The sequence below is a fragment of the Herpailurus yagouaroundi genome, unplaced genomic scaffold, assembly GCF_014898765.1.
Source record: "Herpailurus yagouaroundi ecotype Mexico unplaced genomic scaffold, PumYag 191, whole genome shotgun sequence".
Taxonomy (NCBI): domain Eukaryota; kingdom Metazoa; phylum Chordata; class Mammalia; order Carnivora; family Felidae; genus Herpailurus; species Herpailurus yagouaroundi.
Genome location: NW_024412422.1, coordinates 14,031,345 through 14,043,905, shown reverse-complemented (window position 1 = coordinate 14,043,905; position 12,561 = coordinate 14,031,345).

The window sequence follows — 12,561 nt, the reverse complement described above, 5'->3', positions numbered from 1 at the left end:
ACTCAAGTTTGTCCTGGTGGCCTGGTAGCTGCAGGACTGGTGTTTGGAGGGTTTAGGCTAATAATGGCACGTGTCTCGTACCCAGTTAGGTCGACCTTTAATTATGGACTTTTCCAGATACCGAGATTACCGCTCCAGGAGAAGGCTCTTCCCTCTCGAAACCGCAGTGGGAACCCCTGGTCTGGCCCAGCTGTTCCGCAGGCTGAGGGACTTGGCTTGTTTGTCTTTGAACCTAGTGCCTGGCACAGTGGCTGGTCGTGACGCAGGGCCTCATGACCATGTTGGGAGAGGCAGTGACTGTAGGGTCCAGAGGTGAAGGGGCCTTTCTTGTTTATCCACCTTTTTTATAATACCCTGCGGTACACACGGTGCTTTTACCCACCATGCCTCATTTGACCCACGTAAGTGCCGCTGTGCCCGTTTGACAGGTGAGGAAACTGAGGCTCAGAGGGGTCATGAATTGGCACCCTGAGCTTCCACCTGCCCTGTTTCACACATGGGGACACCATAACTCAGAGAGGTTGTGATTTGGGCCAACTGCAGAGGAAGCTCACTGTTGACCTCGCCAGGTCCGGATTCCTCACAGCCGTGTTCATGTTCAGTCACGTCTGTTACACGCCCTTGCTGTGGTGTTATGTCCCATCAGTATTCCTGATCTGATCCAGTCTGAACAGTGCAGAGGGCTTCTCATTTTGGGTCCGTATGTGATTTTCTCGCCTTTTTTCTTTTCTTCCTTCCTTCCTTCTTTTTTTTTTTTTCCAAAGGGGAAAAACAGAATTCCTTTTCTGTTTGTTACGTAGCTTTTGCTTTTCGAAGAGGCCACAGAGCTCCACAAACTTAGGCGGATTCCCTGAGACAGCATGCTCTGAGGTCATGGCTGTTTACAGATTCGGGCCCTGATGTCTCCAGCTGTGCACTTGGGAGGCTCCCGATCAGAGACCCCGAAGCAGGGCCTTGGGCCACTGGGTATGTCTCGTGCTTTGTTTCCCTCCTCAAATGAGAACAGCATTCCTAGGAGAGTGATGGCTGGTCAACCCCTGTGTGCGGGGGTGATGAAGTTTTGGGGTGATGGTGAGGTGGTCTGGAGCTGACAGCCAAGAAAGAATTCTTGAAGATGTCTTTGGTGCAAACAGGTGATTTTATTAAAAGCACAGGGACAGGACCCGTGGGCAGGAAGAAGCTGGGGCTTCATATATTGTGAAGTTGGGGAATAAAGTCAAAAGGGAGGCCTCCAGAAGGACTTTGATATGCTAACAACTCCTGAGTTACCAGAGGCCTTGCTATTGTCAGGCTACGGTGGTTTTCCCTCTAGTGAGGCATTAACATTAGGACAGTAGGGGGTTCCTGGAGAAATGTTATACTCTGGATTTGCTTCAAGTGTTTGTCAATGGGGCTGCAGGTTATAAGGAAATTTAATTTTACCTGCCATTTCCTTCTTGTCTTTGTTCCCACATCACTATGGAGGGGAGGTTGATACTGGGGCTCCGGGAAACTGAGTCTACCGGTTTCTAGAGATTAGGCTACTGATAGGATTGCCTTTTCTTGTAATTTACTAAGATGTTTGTAAACCCGATGGAGACTCATGTCCCTATGACTGTGATCTCTGTCAGTTAACCATTGGTTTTCCCCTTTCTTTTGTTCTTGGGCAGCCAGGAGTGTCCAAGGAATTTCACACATGTGCTACCTGGGGGGGGGGGGGGGGGCGGGGTGTTGTTAGCTTGCGTTTTGCCCTCCGCCTGCCTTATGCTCCCTCATCAGGGTGGGGCAGGCAGTTTTTTTAAAAAGGGCACAGTTCAGAGTGAGCTTGTTAGGAAGGGGGAGGACCCGTTAACCATCCAGCCTGGGTTCTCACCGGAGGCCGGTCAGCTTGGACTGTGTCTGTCCCCTCTTCCTGCTCTGCTGCTGCCCTTTTCCTCACTCTGTGGCTCATTAGAGAGAGAGAAGGGACCAGAGTGGCCATGTTAGGAGTGCAGCAGGAAGCCAGGTAGAGGAGGAGGAGGGGAGGTGCATAGGCTTTGTGTCTCCTCCCTGCACCACCATCACCTGCCTTCCTTAGTGTGTCCAGGCTCCTGGGAGTGGGGAGAGCGGAAGGGCCCATGGACCCTGGGCCGGAAGGAGCGCGGCTGATGGAGGTGGGTCCACGCAGGGGCCTCTGGCTCAGATCAGGGACCCTTCACCTAGAGGTATGAGGGTTTGCTTTTCCCAGAAGGCCTAGAGGTGTATGTCCAGAGTGGCAGATTTGGGTCCTTGCTCCCGATGGAGATACACCCCTGGAGCTTGTCCCCCCTTGCGGTAATTCTTGGGCCCAGGTGTCCTAGCCACCCATGCGGCTCAGGGCAGGGGCCGAGTTATCTCGTTTTGGCTTTCCTTGGAGTGCCTCACCTCGTGCTGAACTTGGAAAAGGGGTTCACAGAATCTCTGAATGAAGCATGGGGAAGGTGGCCTGGCCCACCTGCTTGCCTGAGTTTTCTTGCTTCCACTGAAATCCTTTCTGGTGCTTGGAATAACCCAGAAGGATTTCAAGCCTCTGGCTATGCTCAGGCTTGGATCCTGAAGGAAAACGGAGATTCCAGCCTGTGTGGCACATGGGAGCAGGCAGGAAGGGCCGCAGGATATCCTTTCCTTCCCTTTCCTTTCTGTAAATTGAAGTGAAATTCACAGAACATATAATTAACCATTTCTGAAGTGTACAATTCAGTATCAGATAGTACATTCAGAAGGCTGTGCAATCAGCACCTCTGTCTGGTTCCAGAACCTTCTTATTACCCGAGAAGGAAACACCCCACCCCTTCCCCCACCACAACTAATCTACTTTCTGTCTCTATGGATTTTCTATTCTGGGCGTCCCATATAGAAGGAGTCCTACAATGCGTGACCTTTTCTTTTTTTCTTTTCTTTCCTTTTTGTCTTTTTTTTTTTTAATGTTTATTTACTTTTGAGAGAGAGAGAGAGAGAGAGAGGGAGAGGGAGAGGGGGAAGGGCAGAGAGGGAGACACAGACTCTGAAGCAGGCTCCAGGCTCTGAGCTGTCAGCACAGAGCCCGACAAGAACTGTGAGAACATGACCTGAGCCAGAGTTGGATGCTCAATCAACTGAGCCATCAAGGCGCCCCTGTGTGTGACCTTTTTCACGTCTGACTTCTTTCACAGAAACATAATGTTTTCGATGTTCCTTCACGTTGAAACAAAAGTCAGAACTTTGTTCCTTGTTTTGTGTGTGTAACATACATATAATATCAAGTTCACCGTCTTAACCGTGTTTAAGTGAATGGTTCTGTGGCAGTAAGTGCCTTCACACTGCAGCTGCCACCACCGTCCGTCTCCAGATGGCTTTCACCTTCCCCAATCAGAGACTTGTGCCCATGAAACACTGACTCCCCAGTCCCCTCCCCCAGCCCTTGGTGCCCACCATCCTACTTTCTGTCTCTAGGAACGCGACTCCTCTGGGTGCCTCACGTAAGTAGAATCATACAGGATCTGTCCCTTTGTGACCAGCCTACTTCACTTAAGACAGTGCCCTGACAGTTGACCCATGTTGTAGATTGAGACAGAACTGCATTTTTTTTTTTTTTTTTAATGGCTGAGTCATATTCCACTGTATGGGTTTATCCATACATCTGGTGAAGGAGACACTTGCGTTGTGATTCCGGGCCCGTGAGGTGTTGACTCTGGATGGGAACAGTGAAAGACAGCTGAACTAGGAGGGCCCGGGGGTCCGGAGGCAGGAGTTGTACTCTTTCCGAGGGCTCTGGCCTTGGACAATTGGACCTTTCTGTGCCTTGGTTTCTGTATCCATCCGATGGGTAGAGATGCTCCCTTCTAGGGGTGCTACGTGGATGCAGCTGTGTGTGGCATGGGGGACTGTCATGCCACTGTCTTCCCAGTGAGGGGCATGAGGCCCGGTGGTGCCTGGCCTTCCACCCATCTGGGCTCACCTGTGACTTCCACTTGCCGGAAGTCTCTCTCCCTGGCAGAGGTTCCAGAGAGCCAGCTCCAGAAGGGGGTGGCTGTGGGTCCTGCCTCTTGGTGGCTTTCAGAGCACTCGCTGATGCCTCGCTGATAGCAGGGCCAGTCGCACGGCCTCCTGAAGCATCATCCCCGTCCCCGGGGCCGCTCCTTCATTGCTTCAGGAAATCAAAGCCAGGAGGATGACATCGGCAGGCAGCCTCCTGGGGTGGCTGAGTCAGAGCAGAAAGTCAGTCTGGAATTCACCAAGTCACACTTGCCTTCATTAGGCTAATTAACTTTTGATGTGAATTAGCTTTATGAGCTGCTTTAGGAAATCCATGACCAGGCTGGGGCCAGCTTCGTGTGCAGCGGTGCCTAGGAAGCTGTGCTGTACATTTCCATATCTGCCAATTAAGGATGCTTTATTAACCTAAGGCTGGGTGGCTAATGAGGAGCCGCATACGTTGTGCTTTATTTGAGCATTTGAAGGCCTTTTAAAATTAGCCATAATAGAGTCAAGATCGTACTAGGCATCATAAGCTGTGATCCATGTTGCAGATTGCTTGGATTGTAAACCGAGGCTGTGTGTGTGTGATTAGTGGAAGTTCACACAGATTGAGAGTGGGGGGGGGGTGCTCAGTGTGTGTGAACTGCCAGCTAACAGCTAATGTGGGGAGTTCAGTGGCAGGTTCTCAGGCTAGCCTACCGACAAAAATACCACCCAGCAGACGGCCAAGTGACTGAGTTCTTGGGGTGCCTCTTCTGTGTCAGGTCTTCCACAGCCCTCTGCACGTAACCCCATCGTACGGATGAGAAACCTGAGGCCCACGAGGGAAAAGTGACTTCCCTGAGAACACAGAGCCAGTGGACTCCAATCCAGCATTCTGGCTCTCCCATTTTGAGAGCCCACCTAGGCACCTAAACATTATGTGAGCTTTTTTTTAAGTGGACAAGCTTGTCCCACGGTGCAGTTGGAGAAGAAACACTTCTTACTTCCAAGGCTTAAGTGGGCCTCGTGAGGCCTGCCATGAAGAGAGCACTTGTTTGTGCCTGAGGATTTGTGCCCAGAGGGCAGGGTACTGTTCGCTTGCTGGCCCTTACCCACGTGGAGTCCGTTTGTCCAGGACCCTGTGGGTGAGAGTCTTCGCAGACTCCTCCAGGGGAGTGTCACAGGTGGTGATTTATGTTACAAGTGACCTGAGTGTGCTGTCACCTGTTTTCACAGCTCAGGGGTCTTTCTTTGCTGCTTAGGTGTTGGTCACCAAGTGTCACCGAGCTGTCACAAGCCCCCATGCAGCTGGAGCTGCACAGACGGCGGGGGGGGGGGGGTTCAGGAGGTAGAGGTTTTATTTTTAGCCCTGCAGCCTCTGTGATTCTGTCACTATGGAGATACCAGGCTGGGGGCCCACGAGGCTCCATGCTTCCCCTGACATAGAGGAAAGAGGGTCCTGTTTCCTTCCTGGAACTTGGTTCCCTGGACAGCCTGGGCTTCTCAGTTGAGACCTCAGTCTCTGTGTGAGTGTGTGTTTGTGTGTGTGTGTGTGTGTGTGTGTGTGTGTGTGTGTGTGTGTGAGAGAGAGAGAGAGAGAGAGAGAGAGAGAAAGAGAGAGAGAGAGACAGATGCCACTGCCACTGCTCATGATGAGAACAAAGTAGCTCTGGGACCAGGCCCTGTGTGGGGACCAGTGGCCACGGCCATCTTGTGCTGTGGCTGGACTGTGCCGGGAGACCAGAGGCTCTGTTTAAGCTGTGCTGTGCGGCCTTGGGCAGGATTCCTTCCTCTCCCTGGATCTTCATTTCCTCACCTGACAAGTTGGGATGAAAATTCCTGCCCTATGTCCTTCTCTGGATCTGGTGACATGATTTTTGGGGGGCAAACTTCCAGTCTATAATGAGGTGTGTGTGCGCAAGTGTGTGAGCATGTCCAGTAATTATTGTGACGCCAAGGTCACTCTCAGCAGATCTTCTAGAATTTTTCCTGCTCCTTCATCTTGCTACTAGTCCCTGTGATTTGGCTCCTCTGTTCGAAGGCAGAGAAAGAAGAGGTCAGAGGGAAAAGGATTTAGTCCTTTGCATACATTGTCGTAAAAGATAAATCAAGGGACGACGTGGGCACCGACCCCCCTTCCCCACTACCTGTGTGCCATCCCGTAGAGTTTATGAAGGTACTCTGTCTTCCATTCCCGTGACAAATATCTGCCTCCAGAGGGAAGTGACACTTGGCCCGTTAGCTCTGTTCCTACAGTGGACGTGACCGAGGCGCGCAGCGACTGAAGCGCTTGTCCGGAGTTGCCCAGCGGTGAGCACCAGAGCTGGAACTAGAACTGAGTTTCCCCTGACTCTACGACCAGCACGGTCTCTGAGGCTCCATACAGAACGGCAGGCATAAAGCAAACAGATGCTACTCTTTAAAATTCTCCTTTTAAAATCTCAGGCGTGGCTGTTATCCAAACACAGGAAATAACGGGTGTTGGTGAGGATGTGGAGAAATGGGGACCCTGGTGCCCTGCTAGGGGGAACGTAAAATGCGGCGGCTGCTCTGGAAGACAGTCTGGCGGTTCCTTAAATGGTTAAATACAGAGTTGCCCTATGACCCGGCGGTTGCACCCATAGGTCACTATGCTCAAAAGCATTGAGAGCAGGGACTTGAACAGATGTTCGTATACCAGCCGGAAGGTGGAAAGACCCCCAAGTGTCCATCAGCTGATGGATGAGTGAACATGGACGTTTGTCCAGTGGAATGTCATTCAGCCATAAAAAGGAGGGAGACTGACACCTTCTCCAGCATGGATGAAACATCAAGTGGGGTAAAAGAAGCCAGTCACAGAAGGACAATGTCATATGATCCTACTTATCTGAGGTGTCCAGAATGGGCGAATTCACAGAGACAAAAAGTAGAGTGGTGGTTACCAGGGTCTGGGGGAGGAGGGGTGGGGAGTTAGTGTTTAATGGGTATGGAGCTTCTGTTTGGGGTGATGAAAATGTTCTGAAATAGTGGTGGTGGTTGCATACCATTGTGAATAGTCTGTGAATGGTGCACCTAAAAATGATTACAAAGAAAAAAACCCCCCAAAAAACCAAAAAAAACCAAACCCAGGCTTGTCTTGGAATCCCAAGTGAGACTTGTGGGCTGGATCCCACCTTCCTTTTACTTTATGGAGCCCCTAGCTTTCCCCCGCCCCCCTAGGGAATTGGGAGAGGCCTGGCTGGTCCTCGTGCTCTTTGGGGAGTGCACTCCCTGCGGCTAACGGCCACGCTCGGTCCCTGCGTGCGAACGGCATCTGTCTCTGCGGAACATTTGTGCGCCTGACGTCGGGCATGTCCTTTTATGGCTCTGCTTGCTCTCCGCGAGTGGAAAGACAAATACCTTTTCAAAGAGCAGATGCCATCTGCCCGGGGTCCCTGGCATCCACAGCTGCGAAGCAAGGGGGAGCCGGCTCCGCCGAGGGGCAGGTGCCGCAGCCCCCGGGGGAGCCAGGCGGGGGGGGGGGGGGGGTGCGCGGAGGAGTCAACCCCACGGGTGGCCGGGGCCCCGTGCAGACAGCCAGGGCGTAGAGCGAGGCTCTGCCACCCACCTGCTGTGGGGACCAAGCGGGGCACGGGCTCTCACCAAGCTTCTGTTGGCTCACCTGCCTCTCGGCTGGTCGTGAGGTTTCCAGGAGATTGTGTGTGCCCAGCACAGTGCCTGGGGCCTCACCGAGCTTCTTGTTCTGGCCCCGCAGAGGTGCTGGGGTCCTTGGTGTCTTCTAGGAAGAGGCCGCAGCCTTGGGAGGGTTCTGGAGGTGTAGCCGTTTGGGAGGGTGAGGCCTGTTGACTGGGGCAGGGAGGAAGGGGCCATGTGATTTGAGGGATTCTGGGCCACACCGAACTCCCCCTGTGCCTCACAGAGCCCCCTGCTCTGTGGGCAAACACATTCGAGTTCTGGGGCCGGGTAACAAATCACTGCACACCACGGGGCTCAAAACACAGAAACGTGCTCTCTCCTAGTTCAGGAGACACAAAGTCTGCATTTAGGCTTTGGGTAACGTTGGTTCCTTCCGGGGGCTCCGAGGGAGAATCTGTTCCAGGCCTCCCTCCCGGCTGCCGGTGGTGTTCCTTGACACTGGACTCCCGTCTCTGCCTCTGTCTCCATGTGGTTGTCTTCCGTGTGTGTGTGTGTGTGTGTGTGTGTGTGTGTGTGTGTGTGTCCCCGGGTCTCTTCCTGTGAGGACGCCAGTCATATTGGATCAGGGCCCCCCTAGTCTAGTGTGACCTCACCTTAACTAATATATCTGTAAAGATCCTATTTCCAGATAAGGTCACATTTTGAGGTTCCAAGAAGGACGTGGATTTTGGGGGCACCCCCTTCAACCCCGTATCATCTCCATACTTGTTGGATGAGCGAGCGAGGGGAGTCACTCTGAAAAGCCGTCCAAGTGTGTCTGTGTTGGTGAAGAAGGTAGGGGCCTCCCCGTCGACCTGGGTGTGTGAGAGGGCGGCTCCAGGATCTCCCCCTTCTCCCGGCAGGCCCTCGACCGCTACCTTCTATCCCCTGAGTGAGCACTCCCGCTGCCTCCTGACTCAACCCCCTTCCAGGTAGCAACAGCAACATTTATTACAGGGAAAGTCATGACACAGCGGGGGTTCTCTGCTTCCTTTCTGCCCCAGCTCTCAAAGCTCTCTTTGTTTCTCTCCCCTCCCCTTGGAGCCAAGGAAGACTGTGGGGGTGGCCCGTGGCCTTGGGCAAATCAGCTTCCCTCTTTGAACCTCAGTTTCCGTCTGCAGATGAAGGAAGCTGAGCTGGGTGCCTCTGAAGGGCTTTTCTGTTCCATGATTATTTGTTTTACTGCCGAAAAGATTATGGGCTAGGAAAGCATGCCCTTGGGCTCCATAGGGGGCAGGACTCAAGTGCAGAGGTTCCTGAGTCTGCCCTGCCACCTCCTGTAGGAAGCCCTCTGTGATTGACCCCATTCATGTGTGGTTCCTCCAGTCCTCCCCGCGCCCCGTGCGTGACACATGAATTCACAAATCCTAGCCTGCTCTTCAGATGTGTGCCGTTGTGTTTGTGTGCGCGCGTGTGCACACGCACACTCTCTTCTTCATGTTCCCTTCCCTCCTTTCTTCTGTAGGCAGGAGCTATTTGCTTGGGGTCTCTCTCTGTGTCCCACCAGAAAGGCACCGGGCAGAGGGTTCACTGTACTGGGTTGTGGACCAGTCTCAAAAACATAAGCAGACGATTATTTACTAGGAGATCTGCTAAAAGAAAAAAGAGGGGGAGAAAAACCACTTAGATGCTTTCAATAGATGCCAGGAAAGCATTTGATAAACTGCAACATCCATTACTCTTAATAACGTAGAGACTGAGCGATAGACACAGATCGCACCGTCCTAGAGAGCATTTCCACTCGGTGGCGGCTCACTCCTTCGTGGCGAAGCGCTGTGGCAGCACCTTCCAAAGTTGTTTGAGGGGCACGGAACACTGTTGCAGGTTGTGCCGCAAAAGGATTTCAGGGCCAGCCAGTATCTGGAAACCCCTTGCTGTGAGAGGCATCCCTCTGAGACACGTTCACCCTCTGCCACTAGTATTAAACATCTCTGTAGATGGAAGGAAGCCAGGCCAGTGGGCCGGGGAAAGGAGGTTGCAGAATTAATGTTTTGAGATGGATACAGTGTTCATCTCAGGAAAGCGGACATAACTGACAAGCAATTAGAAGCAGTAAGATGGGGTGCCTGGGTGGCTCCGGGTCGGTGAAGCGCCCGACTTCCACTCAGGTCATGATCTCACGGTCCGTGGGTTCGAGCCCCGCGTCGGGCTCTGTGCTGACGGCTCGGAGCCTGGAGCCTGCTTTGGACTGTGTGTCTCCCTCTCTCTCACTGGTCCTCCTCCACTTGTGCTCTTTGTCTCTCAAAAATAAATGAACAGGGGCGCCTGGGTGGCGCAGTCGGTTAAGCGTCCGACTTCAGCTCAGGTCACGATCAAGCGGTCCGTGAGTTCGAGCCCCGCGTCGGGCTCTGGGCTGATGGCTCAGAGCCTGGAGCCTGTTTCCGATTCTGTGTCTCCCTCTCTCTCTGCCCCTCCCCCGTTCATGCTCTGTCTCTCTCTGTCCCAAAAATAAATAAACATTGAAAAAAAAATTTTTAAAAAAAGGTATACTTCTTTAAAAAAAAAAATAAATGAACATTAAAAGAAAAAAGAAGTAGCAAGACAGCATGGTGGCCAAGTTGCCACACGCCCATCACTGCCTTCCTGGGTGTCAGAGGTAACTGGCTGGCAGCTGTGATGGGAAGAGCACCTCTGGCATCCTGCTCGGGTGTCGACAAACCAGGGGCCTTCTTTCCTGGTTAGGAATAAGAGTGACACCCAGGCGGTCTCAGCCGCCAGCATCTCCTCTGCCTCCCTGGAGCCCAGAATCCCAGGGAAATGTGGGGGAGTGACGCAACTCGGAGCATTCCAGATCTCTCCTGGCCCTCTCTCCTGGGGTCAGGCGGGAGCTGTTTCGTGGCGCCAAGCTCCCCGCCTGGTGTTCCGGTTACGGAGGTGTGAGCCCCGGGTCCGGAGTCTGGTGATACCACTTTCTGCCTGTGGGGCTTAGGCTGGACTACTTCACCTGAACCGGAATTCCATCTTCTGTGAAAGAGGGGCCCCAACATCTGAGGAATCTCCGAGAATGACTTGAGCACCTCTGTGCATCAGTGAGCCGCTATTACAGCAGCTGGAGTCCGTGGTCTCAAGCTCAGCACCAACCCGGGACCCGCGGAGAGAGGACCCCAGCGCGCTGTCCGAGACCGGCTGTCAGGGTTCCCCTCCACCTTGTCACATGTCCCTGCCGGGGCATCCCAAGGCAGCCCTTGAGGAGAATCTGGGTGTAGGAAGTAACTCGTGAACCCCTGTGAGAAGCCAGAGCACAGACCAGGCCACATCATCGTCCTTGTACGAGGTCACCTCATCAGCCTCAGACTCGGGAGGACTTCACACGGCCCCAGTAATGCTCCTGCTCTTTCTCGAAGGTGTTTCTGGCCTCTCTTCAGTAAACGGTGAACATTAGGTAGAGAATTCAGTCTCTTTGGGACCCGGCATCACCGAATCGCCCAGCCGGCCGGCACTGCGGAGACACAGATGGAGGTTGGCCGTCGGGAGCAGTGCTGTGCGCAGAGGCCTGCGATGGGGCGCGTCTGCCCCTCAGGCTGAACCTGTGGGCTCCCACTAATTCCTTTTTAGGTGGCCTTCCCTCCTTCCTGTTGCTTTTCCTTTGCTCTCCTTGGTATGGTTTTGCTGCTGTTAATTTTTTGCCTTAGTTTAACCATGATTGTTTTACAACCACTCGCGGGGGCCGGTGGAACTTTCTTTTTTTTTTTCTAATTGTTTTAAATGTTTATTTATTTTTGAGAGAGAGGGGGAGACACAGAATGCAAAGCAGGCTGCAGACTCTGAGCTGTCAGCACAGAGCCCAACGCGGGGCTCAAGCTCACCGACCGTGAGATGATGACCTGATCTGGAGTTGGACACCTAACCGACTGAGCCACCCAGGCGCCCCCCGTGCAACTTTCTAAGGACTGAAGTTCTTGGGCTTTATGACAGCTTTTTCCTGGAAGCCTGGCAGTGTTGCTTGGCCCACTTCTAAAGGGTTAAGGTTGCTGCCAGCTGGCCGGCGGGGTCATGGAGGTTAATAGGGCAAGAGTTAGGGGTTAATAGGCAAGAGTTCCCAAGCTGGGTTTGCACCCATCTCTGGAGAGCTTTTAAAAACTGTAATCACCTCACTGGGGAGTGATGGCTTTTTGATCTACTTCCTCATTCTTTAGGAATATGTGGTTCATGGACTTAAAAGGTGGGCTGTAATGTGGTTAAAAAAAATATATTAAGGGGCACCTGTGTGGCTCAGTTTGGTTGAGCATCCGACTTTTGATTTTGGCTTGGGTCATCTTCTCGTGGTTTGTGAGTTTGAGCCCCACATCGAGCTCTGTGCTGGCAGTGTGGAGCCTGCTTGGGATTCTGTCTCCCTCTCTCTGCCCCTCCTTGCCCCTCTTTCTTTCTTTCTTTTTTTTTTTTTTTTTTTTATTTTTTTTTTTCAACGTTAATTTATTTTTGGGACAGAGAGAGACAGAGCATGAACGGGGGAGGGGCAGAGAGAGAGGGAGACACAGAATCGGAAACAGGCTCCAGGCTCCGAGCCATCAGCCCAGAGCCCGACGCGGGGCTCGAACTCACGGACCCCGAGATTGTGACCTGGCTGAAGTCGGACGCTCAACCGACTGCGCCACCCAGGCGCCCCTGCTTCAGATTCTGTGTCTCCCTCTCTCTCTGCCTCTCCCCTGCTCACGTTCTGTCTCTATCTCTGTCTCTCTCTCAAAAATAAATAAACGTTGAAAAAAAAGAAAGAGTAGGGGCGCCTGGGTGGCTCAGTCGGTTAAGCGTCCGACTTCGACACAGGTCATGATCTTGCGGTTTGTGGGTTCGAGCCCCGCGTCGGGCTCTGTGCTGAGAGCTCAGGGCCAGGAGCCAGCTTCGGGTTCTGTGTCTCCCCCCCTCTCTGCCCCTCCCCCACTCACGCTCTGTCTCTTTCTCTCAAAAATAAATAAACATTAAAAAAATGACAAAACACACACACACACACAAAATGTACATGATGTTATGCCA